Source organism: Aquarana catesbeiana, linkage group LG03 (genome assembly GCF_042186555.1).
Source record: "Aquarana catesbeiana isolate 2022-GZ linkage group LG03, ASM4218655v1, whole genome shotgun sequence".
Classification (NCBI taxonomy): domain Eukaryota; kingdom Metazoa; phylum Chordata; class Amphibia; order Anura; family Ranidae; genus Aquarana; species Aquarana catesbeiana.
The window spans coordinates 78216624-78234774 of NC_133326.1; the positions used below are offsets into that span (position 1 = coordinate 78216624).

The 18151-nt window shown below is 41.9% G+C and overlaps 1 long non-coding RNA gene across 1 annotated transcript in view; it reads left to right on the forward strand.

Moving 5' to 3' along the window:
• LOC141131453 (uncharacterized) overlaps window positions 1-15264 on the forward strand; it is an 82472-nt gene extending 67208 nt beyond the window's left edge. The window contains exon 3 of the long non-coding RNA XR_012242780.1: window positions 14963-15264. This is a non-coding gene — a long non-coding RNA (uncharacterized lncRNA). The remainder of the gene's footprint in view (window positions 1-14962) is intronic.
• Window positions 15265-18151: the final 2887 nt, after the last annotated feature.

The following is an 18151-nucleotide window of genomic DNA, read 5'->3' on the forward strand; positions in this document are numbered from 1 at the left end:
CCCGCATCATTGGATTTGAGTGAGAGCAGCGGGAGACAATGGCTGTGCTGCTATCAATCAATTAATCGGCACCTTACACCGGCTTGAGAGCGGTTGCTTGTCTCCGGCGCAGGAACGATCGGGCTCAGGTAAGTAAAACGGGGGCTTTGGGGCGCAGATGCACTGCAAGAGGTTTTTCACCTCAATGCATAGAATGTATTGAGGTGAAAAACCAAATGGGTTTACAACCCCTTTAAGCACTCTCTCCTCTCACCTGCAGCTGGCACTGGATGACATAGGAGATCACATGACTGGATGGAGAGGGTTGTACATAGGTAAGTATATAAATCTTTCTTACAGAGATTAGTCAGCTTAGGCTTTGGGGGAGGGGACAATTGTAAGACTAGTCTGGGGGTAGCTTGGAATGCTACTTTAGGATTTGGTAGAAAAAGGGTTAAAGCTGAAATCTAAGGGAAAAACATTCCCCATGTAGTGGGGTCCCCTCTGCACTGCGAGGGTTAAAGTAAAGTAACTGAACCCAAAAAACATCATTTATTATATTGTAGATTACCAAGGAGAAACCATCACCCTTGGACTGCACCATTCCCAATCAGTGGAGGGGGGGGGTGTTAGATGTGCCAAATGTGACACCGGAGGGGGGGAGGGTTCCGAAAAGCGGAAGTTCCGTTTTTGTGTGGAACTCAGCTTTAAGGAGGTCAGGATTAAAATGACATATATAAAATGTGCATACATACATGTGCACAGACATACATACATAATACATACTTATAAAACATGCGCACACACATACATACACATACATGCGTGCGCACATACATAATACATACATGTGCACACACACACATATAAATAATACATACGTGTGCACACACACATATACATACATAATACATACATACACATACATACATAATACATACATACACATACATACATAATACATACATACACATACATGCGCGCACACGCACATACATAATACATACATATGCACACATACATACATACATACATACATACATACATACAGATAGCCTTTTTAACCACTTCAGCCCCGGAAGGATTTACCCCCTTCCTGACCAGGCCATTTTTAACTGACAATTGCGCGGTCGTGTGATGTTGTATATTTGTATAATTAGTGTATATTGATTGGTTTGCGCAAAAGTTTTAGCATCTACAAAATTGGGAATAGATTTATGGCATTTTTGTTATTTACGGACAGATCAGACACTTTTGACACATCAGCGATCAGAGTTAAAAAATAGCCACTGATTACTGTATAAATGACACTGGCAGGGAAGGGGTTAACACTAGGGGGAGATCAAGGGGTTAAATGTGTTCCCTCAGTGTGTTCTAACTGTGTGGTGGGGGGGGATGGGACTGACATGGGGAGGAGACCGATCGTTATTCCTATATACTAGGAACACACGGTCTGTCTCTCCTCTCCCCTGACAGAACGTAGATCTCTATGTTTACATTCACACATCCCCGTCCTCGCTCTGTCAGGCACTATTGTGGGCATTCCGCAAGTGGTTAAAAAAAGGCAGAGCTTCCCCTTATCTCTTCTTGTCGGGTACTGCACTGTAGGGGGAGATAAAGAGCACAGCACACATTGTGCTTTCATTTAGGTCTAATCAGCCGCTCCTCCTATCCAGATAGACTGGGGCCGGTCACCATGGCGACCTCAGCAACAGCTTTACGAACACCACTGCTTTGTGCCCCGTGTGTGATGTATAAATAATCCTGCAATGCCTCGCTTCTCAGCGATCACATGATCAGCTCTGTCTCCTCCCCCGAGTGAGTCAGGGACGAATCTCAGCCTCCTCCTGCCTCTGTCAGACGATGAGAGAGGAAACCAGCCGATCATGTGATCTCTGATCAGAGCTGTGAATTGAGGGGAGACTCAGGATCAGAACTCTGAGGGGTGATATGAAGATGGGGAACCACTTTATTGGTTTATTCCAACCTCCAAATGTCATGTTTGTTGGGCAGCTTCATTAGTGAGATGAAGGTGAAAAACTACAGATCAGATCAGAGAGTTCTAGAGATACCCAGCTGTGTCCTCACTACTAATCTAATATGATCACTTACCTGTCCATAGGATCCTCTCCCTAATTCTGTATGGAATGTGAAGTCCTCAGCACTTAGACAAGTCCTGACCTGTCTATTTCTACAAGACATATTTCTGCTTTTTTATTTTTTTTAAAGAAAAAAAATTTAAATTCAAAGCAATAAATCTCTTCCTACGCTGTCTCCTTTTTTATCTAATATATGATATAATATCTCTACAATATATTGGGGTCACAGCAACAATACAATGGGACACTGAAAATCACTGTGTACTCTTCAACTGCTCCTTTATATCTGTCTGCCTGCCACTGCAGTGCTGCTTTTTATAGCCCAGCTGCTCACTGTGACATCATCAGTCACCTGTTACCTGGCAACAAAGGGCTGTTTTTTTTTCTCCAACTTTTGAAAAAAATAAACTTTATTTATAAATCGCAATCACATATTGCTACTATACATGTATATATCACTTACATATTCTAGTGTTGTACAATCGCACATTATTTATATATATGTGTATGAATTGTATAAAATAAATTGCAATAAATATTAAAAAATGTAATTCTCAATAAAATGATAAAAAAAAAAAATAAAACACTAAAAAGTAAAATAAAAAACACTCCCTAAAAGCATTTTGAAAAAATAATAATAAAAAAAAAAAATAGAAAGAAATAATAAAAAAATAAAATTGTAAAAATTAAAACAATTCTGACACTGTCCATTGCTCTACTAACACCATCTACCCCCCTACCAGCATAATCCGCTGCCCCAATCCCCTACCCCTCAAAGGCATTGTAGGAAAAAAAGGAAGAAAAATTATTAAATTTTAAAAATTAAAATAAATAAAATGTATTTGTGAAAAAATAAATAAAACATAAATAAAAATAGAAAAAAATTACTGACACCATCCACTGCTCTACTGACACTGCCCAGCTAACACCATCCACTGCTCCCCTCCCCCAGAAACACTGTAAAAAAAACAATGAAATAAAAATTAAAATAAAAAATTAAATTGTAAAAAATAACAGAAAATAAAATATTAAAAACAAACTACTGACATCACCCACTGCCCTACAGACACCATCCACTGCCCCCCAAAGGATTTTGAGAAAAAAATAAAAATAAATTGTAAAATAATTAGAAAAAATAAATTGCACACAATAAAAATAGTAAAAATAAAAATAAATAGTTAATAATAAATAGTAAAAAATAAAAATCTTACACTGACCATTGCTCTACTGACACTGCCCCCCCCCCCCCCAATTTTTTTTTTTTTTTAATTTTGAAAAAATAAAATTGTAAAAAAATACGATAAAAATAATGAACTACTAACACCATCCTGCACTCTTCTCCTGCACACACTACTCACCGCCATACACTCCACACTTTTTTTTTTTTTTTAATTTTGGTCTATTACCGTCATTCTTGGTTTAGCCAAACGGCTTCTTTCAAGATGTCCATCATGCCTCGTTTTTTGTATTTGTTTCAAACGGCTCCTGTTTTCATACCTTGGGCTTTCTTCATGCATCTATTATGGTTTGACACAAAGCATCTGGAGGGGTTGGGCTCCCACAGTTGGAATTCTACTAAGGGTGAACTTCTGGTTCAACTAAGACAAGGCTGGAATCATAGTGTAGGATCTTTATACTGAGACAGATTTTTAGGGATCTTGTTTTTTTTTGGGGGGAGGGGGTTAGGCAGAAAATCTTCACTCTACCTACCCCCAAAAATCAAATACTTGTCTCTGTCTAAGAAAAAAAACAATGGAGTCTGGTGTTGTCTTGAAGCAGTTCTCCCTTACCTGCTCTTCTCCAGTATTATATTCGGACAGTGGGGCTCCTTCCCTGTCAGAATACACTGATCAAAAGGACGTTTTCCCACAAGCCAGTTTGAAAGAAGTCGATCATTAAATCAACTTTACTGGAATGTGAATGGCCTCATCCAGTCCTTGCTGATCCAGGCCAAATTTCAATCCATCTATGACCAGCTTAAAGCGTTGCTCCACTTTTGTTGAGAACAAAACATTTCCCTCTAGGTGATCTATGTATATTGCAAGGGTTATAAAAACCTTTGTTGCAGATTCCTACCTTGTGTTACTCTGAAGAAATCACTGTTTGTTCCACTCTGCCTCTGTGCTAAGTGGGTCTAATGGAAGTGGTTTCATAATTATCAGTCAGCTGTGGCAGCTGCAGAGCACTAATGAGGAAATCTGCTGGGCCTGCATCCCTTTAGACGTGTTCCTATTGGAAGTATCTCACCAAAAATGACATTTCTGTTACAGGGGATGCCTGAAATCTGACTTGAATCTAAGGCAGACTTCTGGGAAAATTAGTGAGCCAATCACACAAGCAGGAAATGATGTTTCTGGGGAGTGATCAGTAAACATTCTGTGTACAGAACACCTCCAGGTTGCCATATTGCATTGCATTTTCAGAAAACAACAGAGCTGCAGACTGAAAAGGAAAGGTCATTTTTTTTTTTTTTAAATTCAATTACAGTATGACTTGTGTCACAATTGTATACACTATAGTATGTTTTCTTTATTTGCTATTTTTTTTCCCCAACGAAAGTGGAGTTAACCTTTAAGTCTTCTGACTCATTTTCTTGCTTGTAATTTTCATGTAGAGACACAAAGGTGGCCACAACACAGGTATCAGTAAGAACATAGTATCTATTTATTAACAACACAAATCCAGACTTACATTATGGTAAACAAAATGCTGCTTCTATGTGGAGGGAACAATCTGTATGGAGAGGAGGAAAGCAGCACAGCCATCCAACTGGCAAACAACTGTCATGCACAGAGATCAACATTTTATTTATAAAGGAGGCGGGTCTCAGAAACGCATTGTACACGCCCCTTCACTCCCTTGATGCTTGCCCTGTTGGTTGAGGTAGTCCGCAGACGCCGCTGTTTCATCTACACAAGGCGGGAACAGAACTAATAAACATACTCACATGTGGAACCGATCACTTACCAGTTCTGATGGGACATTTACATTATTTGAAGGTTGTACATGGTAAAGATTTGATTACCTGACAGTTTTATTCACAGATGTGCTCGTATAATCAAGGTGTTCATGTTTATGAGGGGTGCACAACTCAGCACAGCCAAGCGAGTTTGGAGAACAGATTATCAATCCAACTAAAGGTGATGCTCCAAAAGTGTTAGCTGTGCACCATAGACAATAAGATTGCTATGTAGGTCTGTAAGATATGTGAGTATCAGGCAATAGTCATCTAATATCTCTGGGTAACTAGACCTGGTGGCAAGAGAATCAACAAAGACTGAAAAGGCCGGAGTCTTTTGTAGAGCCCCTCTGACCTCCAAAAGTCAGCAGCTACAGTATTTGTAGCTGCTGATTTTTATTTTTTTCTGAAGGAGCCTGGAGCTCCTATTTAAATACACCAATGAAAAAATCCTGAAAAGCTAAGGTGTGAAAAGTGAATGCATGCATGTAACTAACAGTTAGAACTGCAACTGGGAAGACAGACATTTATCATTACAATCTTTGCTGAACGGAATGTTTCCTTCATTCTCTTTCCTGAGCTTTCAGTAATTAATCACTTCAGCTCCGAAAGGTTTACCCCCCCCTTCAGGACCAGGCCTTTTTTTGCGATATGTCACTGCATTATATTAACTGACAATTGCGCGGTTATGCAATGCTGTACCCTAATACAATTTTTGTCCTTTTTCCTCACAAATAGAGCTTTCCTTTGGTGGTATTTGATCACTTCTGCAGGTTTTTTTTTTTTTTTTTTTGCGCTAAAAACAAAAAAAGACCGACAAATTTGAAAAAAAAAAAAAAAATTTTACTTTCTACTGTAAAACATATCCAATAAAAAAAATGTAAAAAAACAAATTTCTTCATCAGTTTAGACCAATATGTATTCTGCTACATATTTTTAGTAAAAAAAATCCCAATAGTTATAGCACTTTTTTGAGAACCAGTGACCTTAATACAGTGATCAGTGCTAAAAATATGCACTGTCACTGTACTAATGACACTGGCTGGGAAGGGGTTAACATCAGGGGTGATCAAAGGGTTACCTCTGTGCCTAACCTGTGCTTGGTCACTGTGTGGGAGGTGCTTGTACTAGGGGAAGGCAGAGATCCATCTTCCTGTTTTGCAGGAACACCAGATCAATACCTTCCCTACTGACAGAACAAGCAATCTGGCTTGTTTTCATAGACTGTTCTGCTTGTGTCCTGAACGATTGGCAGGTGCCAACAGACATCGAGTAGGTTGGAAGCACTGATTGGCTCCCACTGTGTCTAATCACAGTGCAAGCAGATTGCCGGCGGTGCGTTTGCGCGCCCCAGACCTGGAAGTGCTAGGTACATGATCCTGCGCAGGAGAGCCGCCTTGCAGATATATATATATATATATATATATATACACAATATATCAGGGGAGGGCTGGCAGCCTTAGGCCTGGGGGGCAAGTCCAGTCAAGTGGCCCATAGAGCGTGGAAAAGTGATGGATCGAGGAAAACAGTCTAAGATTTTTCATGATCACAAGGGTGGGGGGAGGACAATGTGGCCCTCCAGAGCCCCTGCTAGGGGCTGACTGGCATCCTTTGGCCCAGGGGCAAGTATAACCCAGAGGTCCATGGTGGAGCAACTCTGCCCCACTCTCCCTCTTCCCTGCCTCCTCCCAACTCCCACTTTTGTCATCCATGTTAATCACTTGCTTACTGGGCACTTAAACCCCCCTCCTGTCCAGACCAATTTTCATCTTTCAGCGCTTTCACACTTTGAATGACAATTGCGCGGTCATACAACACTGTACCCAAATTAAATTGTCATCATTTTTTCCCCACAAATAGAGCTTTCTTTTGGTGGTATTTGATTACCTCTGCGGTTTTTTATTTTCTTGTTAAAAAATTGAAAAAGGCCGAATTTTTAAAATAAAATTTTATATATTTTTTATATTTTGTTAAAAAATTTTGCAAACAGTTAATTTTTCTCCTTCATTGATGTACGCTGATGAGGCGGCACTGATGGGCACCGATAGGTGGCAGTGATGGGCACTGATGGTGGCAATAATGGGCACTGATTGCTTACACTGATGACTGCACTGCTAGGTGGCTCTGATTGGCACCACTGGTGGGCATTGATAGGTGGCACTCGTGGGCACTGTCAGGTGGCAATAGGTGGCACTGGCAGGCACAGATGAGGCAGATGTGCCTCCTTCCTCTTCGGGACCAATGTCCCTATAACATAAGCTGGTGATCGGCTTTTTTTTCTGCTCACACTGTCAGCGTGAGCAGAAAAAAAAACGATTTCTGATCTTTTGTTTACATCATCTGATCAGCTGTCATTGGCTGACAGCTGATCACATGGTAAGGGGTCGGGATCGGCCCCTTACTCGGATCTGTGATCACCCGAGTCTCCGTGACTTGTTGATCACATCACGCGCCGTGCAGGGGGCGCGCGGGGTGCGTGCACAGGGGAGGACGGCCTCCCAGAAATTTAGGTCTGCGCTGTGGTCGTCATTCGGCTATGGCCCGGACCTCAAGTGGTTAATTTACCTTTTCTTAGCCAGAGCCATTTTTGCACACATGTTTAAAAAATCATTTTAGGCTGGAAGATTACACAAAACCCCCAAACATTATATATTTCCTGAAAGCAGACACTCTAGACAATAAAATAGTGGTAGTTTTTTTATGTCACACAATATTACCGCAAAGGTCTAGGAAACGTAACATTTCTGTAAAAAAAAACACACTAAAGAGAAATTTAGGGCAAATAAAGGCAATAAATTACTCAATTTTTTGGTAATATATAAAAGACTTAGAGGTTGCACCAAGTAAATAGAGCCAACATGTCAAACCTTAATTTTGTGTGAAATGGCGACAAACTTCAGTACCCTATATTTTCTATAGGCAAAGCTTCAAAATCCCCCTATAGGTATCAGTTTAGTGTTGCAGAGGAGGTCTTGTGTTGCTCTCATTCCGTAGTGCACGATAATATGTAACATGTATTGCAATCACGTTTTCATGCGTAGGTTCCCCTGAGGCATGCGTTTACATTAGTTCATGTGTATATGTGGGGGTGGGGGGGCTTCAAAAAAATTTGGGTGGAGATGGGGGGGGTTATGTGCTTGGGTGTAACTTTTTTTCTTAAGTTATTTTTTCATCACATAGGGGACAAAAAGTCCCCTATGTTATGATTTTAAGGTGACAGGAGGCGGGATGAAGAGAAGGGGCCTGGAGTGCCGGCGGGGGACCCCAGAAGAAGAGTCTGGGCTGTTCTGTGCAAAACCCTTTACCAGAGCAGGTAAGTATGACAAGTTTGTTATATTTATATAAAAAAAAAAAACATTTACAACCACTTTAATCTACGATGCTATTTAGAATATTCAGCATGGAGGGGTTAAAGTGGAGTTCCACCCAAAAGTGGAACTTCCACTCATCGGATATCTCCCCCCCCCTCCGGTGTCACAGTTGGCACCTTTCAGGGGGGAGGGGGGTGCAGATACCTGTATATTACAGGTATCTGTACCCACTTCCGGCATAGATAACCGCAGAATCTGCGGTTATTTACGCCACTTCCTGTCCCCCCCCCCCCCCCGCTGTCTGCTGGGAAACACACGGGTCCCAGAGACAGCAGGGACCATCCATATTTCGCTGCACTACTCGCGCATGCGCAGTAGGGAACCAGGAAGTGAAGCCGCAAGCCTTCACTTCCTGATTCCCTTACCGAAGATGGAGGCGGCAGCACCCGAGTACCGAGAGACGGTTCGGCCTCGGGTGCAGACATCGCGGGCGCCCTGGACAGGTAAAGTGTCCATGTTTTAAAAGTCAGCAGCTGCAGTATTTGTAGCTGCTGACTTTAAAAAAAAAAAATTTCGGCGGAGCTCCGCTTTAATGTATTGCTATTGGTTACTGATGCATTAGTGACCAGTGGCAGTTAATTAACCCCTTTATGCTGCATTAGTGGCAATGGCACCAGTGGCAGTGCTAATAACCCCTTTATGCTGCATTAGTGGCACCAGTGTCAGTGCTAATTAACTCCTTTATGCTGCAGCATTAAGTGTTTAATTAACACTGACACCACTGCTGCTAATGCAGCACAAAGAGGTTAATTAACTGCCACTGGTCACTAATGCATCAGTGATCAATAGCAATACATTAACCTCCTCCATACTGCATATAACAAATATCATTGTAGATTAATTAACTCCCTACCCCAATTTTTTTTTTAAGATAATTAACCACTTCTGTAATATCAAAGCAGTGCAGCAATGTTCAGCTGCTCACTCACCCACTGTAGTAGATGCTCCCTGCAGGTCACAACAACACTCCTCCTCTTCCATCCCAGCCTCTGAATGATGTCATGATGGGCAGGAACTAGGAAGCTCCTGTCGGGTGGAGATCCCTAACAGGGAGATCCCTGACAGGGAGAGCATTATGGTACACTTGCCGGCAGGGGCGGACTGACAACACTCAGGGCCCCTGGAACAAATAAAGCAAGGGCCCCCTGTCAGGCCCCACCCATGACCCACCCATGCCTTGTCCATGTCCTGCCCCTGGCCCAAAGTACAACAGAGTCTGTTAGCTTCTCCTTCAGGCCCCATTAGAGACTACAAAGTAGTATAATGGAACCTAGAGGGGGACCTCTTTCTAACAGAGTGTACAGTGAACACATTCATTCACTCTGGACCTCATGGGACCCCCTTCTTGTACCATGACTCTCACCCGTGTACATTACACACTCCTGACCCCTGCACCCTGTAAAATTACATACTCCTGAATCCTCTCCATTACAAACTCCTGACCCTTGCACCCAGTACATTACAAACTCCTGACCCCTGCACCCAGTACATTACAAACTCCTGACCCCTGCACCCAGTACATTACAAACTCCTGACCCCTGCACCCAGTACATTACAAACTCCTGACCCTTGCACCCAGTACATTACAAACTCCTGACCCCTGCACCCAGTACATTACAAACTCCTGGCCCCTGCACCCAGTACATTACAAACTCCTGGCCCCTGCATCCAGTACATTACAAACTCCTGGCCCCTGCACCCAGTATATTACAAACTCCTGGCCCCTGCACCCAGTACATTAAATACTCCTGACCCTTGCACCCAGTACATTAAATGCTCCTGACACCTGTATATTACATACTCCTGACCCCTGCACGCTGTACATTACATACTTCTGACCCCTGCACTCTGCACAATACCCACTCCTGAGCCCTACAAACTGTACATTACATACTCCTGCACCCTGTACATTATGTTATGTACATTATTATGTAAGCATCAGAGTCTGCACAGAGGCCCCCCCTTACGTCAGAGTCTGCACAGAGGCCCCCACTTACATCAGAGTCCACATAGTTGGGACTGTTGGGAGGTATGTATACCTATTGATTTAACTTTCCCAAAACAGTTACATTCATGGCATGCCATGAATGAAAATTGTCAAAGTTGCTTGTGCTCTCAACCGAAATGTCAAGCCATGAAATAGCTGGTGTCATAACCGATAATATGTGCAGCAACATGGCAACAGATCAAATAGAGACTTAAATAGAAACTGAATGGAGCATACTCACCTTCTCAATACTCCCTTGCTGGTGCCGGTGTCTTGTCGAATACAGTCCAGGCGCAGTACGGAGGACAAATGAGACGCCGAAAGTCTCCGAAGTTTAACAGCTGATCATCAGCTGTACACGGCGCCTGCGCTTTTATTCTCACCCTATGTCCAGGTTCATTCCCTACTATCCAAGTGGACATAGAGTTAGAATAAATAATTGCCGAGCGCAGCGAGGCCGTGCCCGAAGCGTGGCGAGCGAAGCGAGCCTGCGAGGGGCCCTCTTACAAAGCCATCGCTAAGAAGTGCCCAAGCGCCGTGTACAGCTGATGGTCAGCTGATCAACTTCGGACACTTTCGGCATCTCCTTCTGCTCCGTACTGCGCAAGCACTGCGCCTGCGCAGTACGGGGCGGACACTATGCGATAGGAGGACAGTTCTAGTCAGAACACCGGCATCCTTTCCTGTGTGCTGGTTTTAGCCATTTTCATTGGCCAGTGTGGGATGACTTCACTCCCTCGCCAATGCGCAGGAGCTAGTCATCCTGGCACACAGGATTGGCCACTCTGAGCTGTGCTGTGCATGATCCTGGAAACCGCTGTAAACAGGCAGGTAAGTATGTTTTATTGCAGACAAGACATTGCATATATCTCTTCTGCAATAAAATGCCTGGCTGCTGTCAGTGTAACATACTGGAATTTTAGTTCTGCTTTAAGATGGCCTCTTTGGCTGTAAAAGATAGGAGGGTTTTGTTCCACTTTAGACCTCATGCACACTAGGCCTGTAGCCTCTGTGCATGAGATTTTAGTGTTTTTTGCAGGCGGAGGGCAGAGGTGCACCACCCAGCTGCAGGCAGCCTATAAAGCTTTACGGGAGGCTGAAAACTGCTGCAGCTGGGCAGTGCACTTAGTATTACAAACTTTTAGGATGGTATGTGCCCTGGAAGGAATGTCTGTAATGCAGAAAGTCTTTGTTTCTTACATTTGTCCCTGTGGGCATACTGCTCTAAACATTAGTACCACTCTGTGCGCTGTCCAGCTGCATCAGATTTCATCATAAACAGAAGGTCAGGAGCTGTCAGTGACAGATTGCTGACTGCGCTGGAGGGTGCAGTGAGCACGCTCAGAGCACAGAAACCTTGGCCACCATGTGGGCATTAAGGCCCAACTGACCTGTCACCAAACATTTGTGTTACATGGCCAGCAAGAGGTTATAATGAACATACAAGTCTAGTAACTGTTATCTGAACCAGACTGAAAGTATGGCAAGTACTTGCTTCACTGGTAGGGACACCTATAGGAGTAATCTGACAGTTCTAACCTTTCTCTTTTCAGATAAAAAATGTTTTATTGCAGCGTGTGTCTCTGCTGGAGGGATTCCTCTCACATCCTGTCCAACTGACACGCTGTGAGGAGACATCTTCCCAAAGGGGACACAGACAACAATAAAAAACAGACACTTCTAATCCTTCCCCAATAATAACTTCTTACCCGCTAAAGTGCCACTCTACAGTATACTGCATATTAAGTCAAGGGATGAACAGGTTTATACTATTTGCCAGCAAATGTCTGATATTAAAGCATATATGAAAAATACACCATTTAATGCAATTCAGTCATTTTATTTGCTTTCTATAATCATCAACACCAGTCATCTCCAAACTGGGGCATGACGTGGCCCTTTGCTTGCCTTTATCTGGCCCTTGAGGCACTATTCCTTCCACTGAAGCCAACAATAGAGCAATAGGGCATCATTTCTGTCACTGACACCAACAATGTAGCACTGTTCCTCCCATTGACCCTAATGATGGGGCAAAATTACTTCCACTGACATCAATGATGGACTACTATTCCTCCCACTGACATCAACGATGGGGCATTATTCCTCCCACTAACGAAAGAGCACATACCAATGACACCAACAATGGGGCACTATTTCTCCCACTGACCCCAAGGATGGGGCACAGGTCCTCCTGATAACAAAGATAGGGCACTGTTTACACTTACTGGATGACAGGACATCTTCTACTCCCACTGGTCCTAATATGCCCCCCCCCCCCCCCCCCCAAAGTCTGAAGGACACTAAACTTGCCCTATGTTTATAAAGTTTAGAGACTCCCTGATCTACACAACAAGACTCAGCTTATGGAATGAAGGGCCAGGACAGGGAGCTCTACTGTTATGCACAGTAATGTCAGCCCAACAATGACAGTTTACTGACAAAAGGAGAATGTAGAATTATTGCAATGAAGAGACCATCTGTACAATCTTTCTCTTTTTTTTTTTTTCTTTTTTTGATTGTCTAATCGGCACACTGTTGGGAAGTCCTTGACCAAGCTACACTATCTAAAAGAGAATTCTAGGTGGGTTCATGTCACTTTTAAATGACTTATTTGAGCCAGCTTGGACTATATGATTTATCTGCATGCCAGACTGGCTGCTGCTTAGGCTGTAATACACCATAGAAGCTTGTGATAGATACAGCAAACGACGATGTGCCCTGGCAGCAGTATGACACTTCTCCTCTTATGCCAGATATTAAAAGAGCCAGTTGTAGCGTATATCTCCACTATTCAGGAGAAGCCTTGTATAATTTCAAGGAATACAAGGCTTTCTCTGGTCGAGTTGGAGACCATGGTGTCGCCTGCCCACCTTCAAACTTTAACCAGTCAGAGAAAACCTTGTATTGACTGGAAAAAAATACAAGCCTATTCTTCTAAATGATGAAAATGTGAGACAACCTACTCTCTCTATATCCTGGACTAGAGGAGAAGCCTATCTCAGTACGTAGCACAAGCTATTGCAGTATATTATTGCCCAAAGGAATTATTTAAAGCAGAATTACATTTTTAGATTGTAAGCTGTAACAAGCAGGGCCCTTTGATTCCTCCTGCATTAAATTGTATTGTAACTGTACTGTCTGCCCTCATGTTGTAAAGTGCTGCACAAACTGTTGCCGCTATATAAATCCTGTATAATAATAATAATAAGATTTTTTTTTTTAAATTATTATTAAATGGACCCCCAGGACCTGTTAGCCATATTGGTCTAGTATGCCTCGCATATTAGCACATTATGGCAGTCTTACCTGTCAAACAATGCCCTCCAGTGCTAGGATAAGGTGTTAGAATGTCCCTATTATTCCAGTAATGGACACGTTCCCATAAGGGGACAGGTTGTCACTGAACAGTAAGACTTTTGTATAGGAAAGCTCAATCTTGTGGTTAGACATAGTAATTAGAATGAAGCTGCCTGTAAGTTTGTCATGTGAGAAATCATCTGAAGAGTTGTCTGATCCACTGCGGTGCCATGTTCCTTTGATTTAATGTCTTGAGTTGTTGGAATGTGCTAAGCCTTCTGTATTCATTTTAACTCTGTGTCTTCTATCTTTTTAAAGTTCCAAAATCATTAATGAACTGAACCTGAGATTTAGTGTGGTATGACAAGTGGTCTGACAGTTGTATCCTGTATAGAAGGGTCAAAGGGTTGGGAAACACCTTACAGATAGTGTAATGTATATTCACTGTTGGTTTAGCAAGTCTCACTACCTAAACTCCCAATTCCATCCAAAGCAACATTTTTTGGGGGAGGGAAGCAAAATGGAGAAAAGTCAGAAATTCTGTCAAATGGTTAGTATGTAGATCTTTTCCCTTAAGAATTTAAATGCAACCAGCATAGAGGGTATTTCTTTTTCTTCCTGATATCCATATTCTGGACAGGAAATTAGGAGAAATCGCCCTTATAAAGATACAGACAGAAGTAAAAGATCTTGAAGAGGTTCTAAATTTTCCTCACTCTGCTGGAAAATGTGTTTATTGCTTGTGTCCCCATTGGGGAGGATTCTGCATCATTTCTTGATCTGAAAACTGTCAAATAGGAAGTGTGAACATTTCCATAGTTTTCTATTCTGCCAACTAGACAGGAAGTGAGGGAAAGTCTCCCTCATTCTACTAGATTTGTTTTAAATGCTTTTAAATTTTATTGCTATCTATGTGACCACTGGAGATTTTTATCCTCTCTTCCTGTTCTGCCACAAATCTAATAGACTAGAAGTATGGATAAATCTCCTAGGTGAGGATTCACACAATAATAAAAATTAATCTCTTTGTACACAACATTGTTGGGAGAATATAGCGCTCCTGATCCTTCTGGTCTCATTATAGCATTCTAATTTTGGTTGTGATACATTTTCTATGCCTGTCCACCTGCAAGGTGATTGATGTGGTCAGTCTCTGGGTGGAGACCAAACCTGATTCAAGCCAGCCAAACCTGCAGTCTCATGCTTGTGATATTGCTTTTGTAACACATGTTCCAAGCTCTCTGTTTGTCTGCCCTGCTCTGCTGTTTAGATTCCGTCGTTGACAACCTCAGATCGGATATCGACTACTCTCTGAACTCTGGAAAAAGAGGGGGAAAATACCGCGCTGTGTGAAATGGAAAGAGAAAAAATAGCTGCCAACACAGCTGTAGACTAAAAGCCTGTTGCATCCATCGAGCTAGCTGACCAATAAGCCTTTGGTGGCACCTTTAATTATTTTGGCTCTTTTGGAGTGTCACCCTTTGGCTGAATTCTTTGTTCAAGTTTGTTTGGATCACACCTTCAAACCTTTGGACTTTGGTTCTTGGCACTTTAAGCATTTTTAATTAACCATGTCACTTTTTTGGTTTAATCTTTTTATTAAAATAAAAAAAAAAATGTTGAACTTTGTGGTTTTTGTCACTCTAAGCACTTTATTGATCCAATACCAGTTATGTTATTTCTATAATAGGATAGATATTGATGTACCATTTTGTATATTGTGTTTTTCACATAGCACTTTTTATTGAGGTGTTTAGCACTTTAACCATGTTACTAATTTTATTGATCGTATTACCTTTTAATTAGTTTGATTACCTTCAATACACATTTTTCCTTGGTAGTTTAATAGCGCTACACATTTTTACACTTACTCTCTGAACTCTGCCTGTCTTTTGACTACGGATTGACCCAGACTATTCTGAACCTTGCCTACATTGTACCTGGACTGTCATTGAACCACTCTGCATGTCTGCCAATAGCAAGTACCTGTTTGCTTTGCCCAGTCCGCGCCTGCCCCGGCATAGTGGCCAGGAACTATAGCATTGTGCATAAGTCCTGGGGCAACTGAGTACCAGTAGGCCTGCTTGCCATACTGGAAATGAGCTGCTATAGATGAAGAACACAGCAGCCAGCTATAGTACCTGACCATCTGCATTAGGGGTAAGCGTGACAAACATAAACAAGTTATGGCTGGGGTGGAGCTTTAACCGCGTCAGCCCTGGAGGATTTGGCTGCCCAATGACTGGGCCATTTTTTGCGATTCGGCACTGTGTCGCTTTAACTGACATATACGCGGTCGTGCGACGTTGCACCCAAACAAAATTGATGTCCTTTTTTTCCCACAAATAGAGCTTTCTTTTGGTGGTATTTGATCACTCTGCAGATTTATTTTTTGCGCTATAAACAAAAAAAGAGCAACAATTTTGAAAAAAAAGCAATATTTTTTACTTTTTGCTATAATAAATATCCCCAAAAAATATATATAAAAAAAATGTTTTTCCTCAGTTTAGGCCGATATGTAGTCTTCTACATATTATTGGTAACAAAAATCACAATAAGCTCATATTGATTGGTTTACGCAAAAGTTATAGCGTCTACAAAATAGGGGATAGATTTATGGCATTATTATTATTTTATTTTTTTCTACTAATGGCTGCTATTTGAGATTTTTATCGTGACTGCGACATTATGGTGGACACATCGGACTCTTTTGACGCTATTTTTGGACCATTGTCATATATACAGCGATCAGTGCTATAAAAAATCCATTGATTACTGTGTAAATGACACTGGCAGGGAAGGGGTTAAACACCATCAATGAAGCGGTTAAGTGTGTCCTAGGGAGTGATTCTAACTGGGGGGAGATGGGCTACAAGTGACATGACACTGATTACTGCTCCCGATGACAGTGAGCAGTAGATCACTATCCTGTCACTAGGCAGAACTGGCTAATGCCCTGTTTACATAGGCATCTCCCTGTTCTGGCGCTCCGTGAGACGATCGCGGGCACGCTCACCGAGCACGCAGCCGGGACAAACAGGTACGTCCCTTTGTGCAGCCGTTCCATTCTGCTGACGTAAATGTACATGCGGCGGTTGGCAAGTGGTTAATATCTGACAATCCAAAACTTATATACAGTACTGTAAAAAGTTTTAGACAAGTGTGAAAAAATGCTGTAATTGAATAATGCTTTCAGAAATAGAAGTGTTAATAGTTCATTTACTTTCAATTTTGTTAATTGATATAAAAATAAACAGAAGAGAAATCCAAATAAAATCAAAATTTGGTGTGACCACCCCTTGCCTTCAAAAGAGCATTAATTCTTCTAGGAACACTTGCACACAGTTTTTCAGGGAACTTGGCAGATAGGTCGTTCCAAACATCTTGGAGAACTAACCACAGATCTTCTGTGGATGTAGGCTGCCTAAAATTCTTCCATCTCTTCATGTAATCCCAGACAGACTTGATGTGGAGATCGGAGCTCTGTGGGGGCCAAACCATCACTTCCAAGACTCCTTGTTCTTTATAACACTAAAGATAGTTCTTAATGGCATTGGCTATATGTTTGGGGATGGTTTGGGGATGATGTCCTGTGGCAGAATAAATTTGGGGCCAATCACACGCCTCCCTGACGGTATGCCATGATGGATAATTATACAGCAGGGCAGCACACACAATAAGATACTTCCTCAGTACATCAGAACCATTGGGCCTGAGATATATATATATATATATATATATATATATATATATATATATATATATATATATATATATATATAAAACACACAGTATCTCACAAAATTGAGTACACCCCTCACATTTTTGTAAATATTTTATTATATATTTTCATGTGACAACACTGAAGAAATGATACTAAATTGCTACAATGTAAAGTAGTGAGTGTACAGCTTGTATAATGGTGTAAATTTGCTGTGCCCTCAAAATAACTCTACACACAGCCATTAATGTCTAAACCACTGACAACAAAAGTGAGTACACCTAAGTGAAAATGCCCAATTAGCTATTTCCCCTCCCTGGTATCATGTGACTCGTTAGTGTTACAAGGTTTCCGGTGTGAATGGAAAGCAGATGTGTTAAATTTGGTGTTTATCGCTCTCACTGGTCACTGGAAGTTTAACATGGCAAAGAACTCTGAGGATCTGAAAAAATAGAATTGTTGCTCTACATAAAGATGGCCTAGGCTATAAGATTGCCAAGACCCTGAAACTGAGCTGCAGCACGGTGGCCAAGACCATAGAGCAGTTTAACAGGACAGGTTCCACTCAGTACAGGCCTCGCCATGGTCGACCAAAGAAGTTGAGTGCACATGCTCAGCGTCATATCCAGAGGTTGTCTTTGGGAAATAGACGTATGAGAGGCTGCCAGCATTGCTGCAGAAGTTGAAGGGGTGGGGTCAGCCTGTCATTGCTCAGACCATATGCCGCACACTGCATAA